Source organism: Notothenia coriiceps, unplaced genomic scaffold (genome assembly GCF_000735185.1).
Source record: "Notothenia coriiceps isolate Sejong01 unplaced genomic scaffold, NC01 NC01_scaffold00030216, whole genome shotgun sequence".
In the NCBI taxonomy this organism is placed as follows: domain Eukaryota; kingdom Metazoa; phylum Chordata; class Actinopteri; order Perciformes; family Nototheniidae; genus Notothenia; species Notothenia coriiceps.
In genome coordinates, this window is record NW_011362917.1 from 26786 (window position 1) to 30915 (window position 4130).

At 40.9% G+C, this 4130-nt stretch overlaps 1 protein-coding gene across 1 annotated transcript in view; it reads left to right on the plus strand.

The window, feature by feature from the left end:
- LOC104959418 (WD repeat-containing protein 49-like) overlaps positions 1 to 4130 on the plus strand; it is a 31154-nt gene that overhangs the window by 17954 nt on the left and 9070 nt on the right. The gene's annotated exons all lie outside the window — the stretch shown is intronic.

The window sequence follows — 4130 nt, forward strand, 5'->3', positions numbered from 1 at the left end:
GTGTGTGTGTGTGTGTGTGTGTGTGTGTGTGTGTGTGTGTGTGTGTGTGTGTGTGTGTGTGTGTGTGTGTGTGTGTGTGTGTGGGAGGAGGAAATGCATCAGTCTAACTATGGAGTGGTGAAGAATAACTGGGAGTGTCAGTTGGAGGAAGCTGGCGGAGAGGAGCTGAACACACTGACAGAGAAATCGGGGAGTTCACTTTGAAGAAGTTTCCAGGTTCACACACACGTGAAACTGGCTTTTTGCTCCAGCTCCAGCTATTCATTTCCTTCCGAACCATTTCTCCCTCCAGCTTAGAAAAACACCCACTCTTATCTACCTTCCCACCTCCATTTCTTACTCTTTATACTTATCTCTAATGTTGACACGTCCCAGAAGGCCAGAGGAGGTCTGCAGTTTATATCTGCGCTCGCACACACACCGGTAAACTCAAACTGAACTTCCAGAGCGTGAGGTGAAGTGATACAACTTTTTAAACTAAAGAGTAAATATGGCTCAGAGTGTTTGTGGTTTGATGGTTATGGAAGTGGACAGTTACTGGAGGACTGCCAGTTCAATCCCTCTGCCAGAAACATCTTTGGGACAAGCTGTGGCGTCTTCCTGGCATTTTATATGTTTGCGTACTACAGCAAGTTAAAATGACGGCAGCAGTGATCGAGGTTTTCTGTAACTGTCCAAGTCCGTTCACATTTTCTTTTCCATTAACCAGTCTTTAAACACACCAGAGCCAATACTGTGTTCCTGTTAGTGTTTACTTCCTGTATGTCTTCTTCTGCTGTTCCCTTTAGTGTTTACTTCCTGTATGTCTTCTTCTGCTGTTCCCTTTAGTGTTTACTTCCTGTCTGTCTTCTTCTGTAGATTTGTCTGACGTCCAGCTCTCTGGGTGTTTCTCAATGTCGAGGATGCTTCCTTGGTAGGACATGTCTTCCGAGTCCTTCAGAAGCGAGGCAAGAATCCTTCCTAGCCTCGGAAAATTAAGAAATGTGGAACAGGCTAACAGGCTAACAGGCTAACAGGTGTGCGTCATATTTAAGGCCCGAAATTTCTCGCTACGAAGGACGCCGGCCTCGTTAGAATTCCAAGGAGCCTGGACATTGGAACAGTCCTTCGGCGGGACTCGATGACGTAGCATCCTTGAAATAGTTGCTCTGGAGCATCCTTCCTTGACATTGAGAAACACCCTCTGTCTTGTATCCACTTTCCTTCTCTTGCGCTCTACTTCTTTTCTTTAATGGGGACAGTTTAGCGATCATGAATCCAGCTTTTCCTGCTCTCCACAAATATAAACATTTATGTTTTGAAAGTCCTCCATGGTGTTTTCTGACAGAGAAAAATAATGTTTGTTGACCGGACATATTTTTGCGGATTGATATGACTGCACATAGTCCCTTGATCAGAGGGGCCTTCTTATCAACAGTCTTCTATCCTTAGCAACGGTCTTCTAAAAATAACAGACCTCTGGAATGTCCAAATTGACCAATCAGAATCAAGTATTTAACTAAGCTGCGTAATAGTTCTGCTTATCTTTTGTTAAGATGTTTCATGTTTTAAGTTACCTCCAAATTGTCTGTGTCTTTGGTAAATGCGGTTTCTTGATGTGACATAGCTTGCCAAACAGGATGAAGCACCAAAACCATAAAAACCTGTAAAAAAGTCATGCTCACAAACTTTGTAGACGCATGCCAAAGTTTGTATAAACTCAGTAGTGGAATAAGAAAGGGAATGATTGATAGCGGAGAAAATGAAATCAATGCATGATCCTATCTTTCTATTTTAAACAGAAATACCATCGCTTAGATAATAAATACAGACACAGAAACGACCCCCTGCTGCTCCAACCTACCACTTTTGCTGACAAAAACAAAACAAGGATGAAAACTGAAAAAGAGATTTCTTGGTCGGAGTAACTGTCCCTTGACGATTTCTGTGGGCAGTTCCTTGCTCACACAGAAGGAAAAAGTATGTGAAACTTTTCTTTGGAAATAAAATGTGCCTGATCTCTCTTTCTCATTAGACTCGTGCAGAGTACTGTATGTCGTTTAAAAAAAGATATATCATATATACTGCTTGACCTTTCCACTTCACCTGCTCTTAATACCTCTCTAATTAAGAGCTTAATTAGGACGGAGCTTGCCAATTAATGGGCTCTGACAAGTAAAGGATTCGGCCTGTGGTGAGGGAAAATGTCAGCTCAGAAAAAAGAGAAATGAATGAAGCTATTGTTGCTCTAAGGAATGAAATACTGATTTATATAATTTCAAAAGCATATTTGTCTTTCAGCAGCGTGACAAAGGACAAAAGCAAACCTGACCGTTTTTAATTGGATCATTTTCAATTCAATTATACCTGTATCATCTTGTTTTATTCTGCCTATTTAATGAAAAGTGCCTGTCATTTAAGGATCAACGCTAAAATACACTACTGTCAATTGTGAAATATTAAAATAAAAGTTTTTTTCAAAGTTCCCATCACACATAAAAGATGAAGCCATTTCCAGCAGAGAGCGACGTGTGAAGCTCATTCCTTTGACAACAACACCACTTACTTTAATCAGCAGATAACAGCTCAGTTATTTCATTTCACTGAAGATTTTATATGTCTTTCATTTTTATACCAAGGCTTTGTTATTTTTCCCTTCTTCTTCCCTCGTTCTTAATTTAAGTCATGAAAGTGTCTTTTTCTGTTATTATTGTAGAATAGAGAATACACAGAAACTCTCATCACATTTAGTTTTAAATGAAAGCAGACTTCACAATAAGTCAAATGTATTATCAAAGTGTGTTGGTGAAATGGAATCCTTAGATCAACATCTTTTTTTATATTAGTATTATTATTATTTGACACTACTTATGTTTATACTTATGTACTTATGTACACTCTGTTTCATTTTATTCCATTACACATATCCTAGCTTACTTTTTTTTGCACCATAGTCAGAGCCCTATTATGCTTTTTGGGGTTTTCCCTTTCCTGTAGTGTCTTATATAGGTTTTTCGTGCATGTAAATGGTCTGCAAAGGCTAGAACCCCTGAGTTTCTCTCCCACACACTCCCCCTTAAACGTCTTTTGTTTACTTCCATTACATAATGACATCACTATATAATACTAACGCTTCTATTGGCTAGTGCTTTAATACAACAAATTAGCACAATAGGGTCTGTGAAGCTGACCGTTGAGCGGCCCGACCAAGTAAGGAGGCAGAGGCAGAACATCCAAATACAACCCGGCATTTATTCATCACTGACACATGATTCACAGCCTCAGTTGCTGTCCACCTGAACACAGTCAGCAGCCACAAGGATCTCACACCACCAAAATCACAGAACACACAGAGCCTAGATACCCACAGACTAATCAATCAACAAGACACAGGTGAGGGGGGGGGAGACAAAGTTACCTTCGTCACAGGGTCCCTTTAAAAAATAACCATAACTTCCTCCTACGCTTTAAAATCCTATTGGATCTTTTTTTCTGGCCTATTGGCAAATGTGAGGAATTAGTAACTATTTCTCTTTTGCACTATAACCGTAAACTGAAGCAAAAGGTGGATGTGAACTATTGCACTGCTTTTGTCTACTTTGGTACTTTTTTGGACCAATTCTTTCATCCCCAAATCTGAGCGCAAAGACATCGTCTTGAAGCGATGACGCATCAGTTACAGTTGCCAGCACATTTCTTCAGGGTTGCAGTGAGTAATGCCGTTTTCACATCCAAGCGTGCATGCTGCCAAACGCACGTGCCAAGCGAAAGCGGTGGTGCTATCAAGACCACCAGGGAAAAAATTCAATTTAAAGTTATTTTGGACACACACACACAAGCTCAGGACCAAGTGTGTGTGTGTGTGTGTGTGTGTGTGTGTGTGTGTGTGTGTGTGTGTGTGTGTGTGTGTGTGTGTGTGTGTGTGTGTGTGTGTGTGTGTGTGTATGCATCTGTTTGTTTGTGTCCCAAGTTTAATGAAGTTGCAGAAGCAGGAGCGTTTGGCTGATGTGGGACTGAAGCCTCCTCATCCATATTCAGAGTCTGAGCTAGGTTCCGCTTGGCTTCTCCCACACAGACACTGTCACATACACACAAACATACACACACACACACACACACACACACACACACACACACACACACACACACAA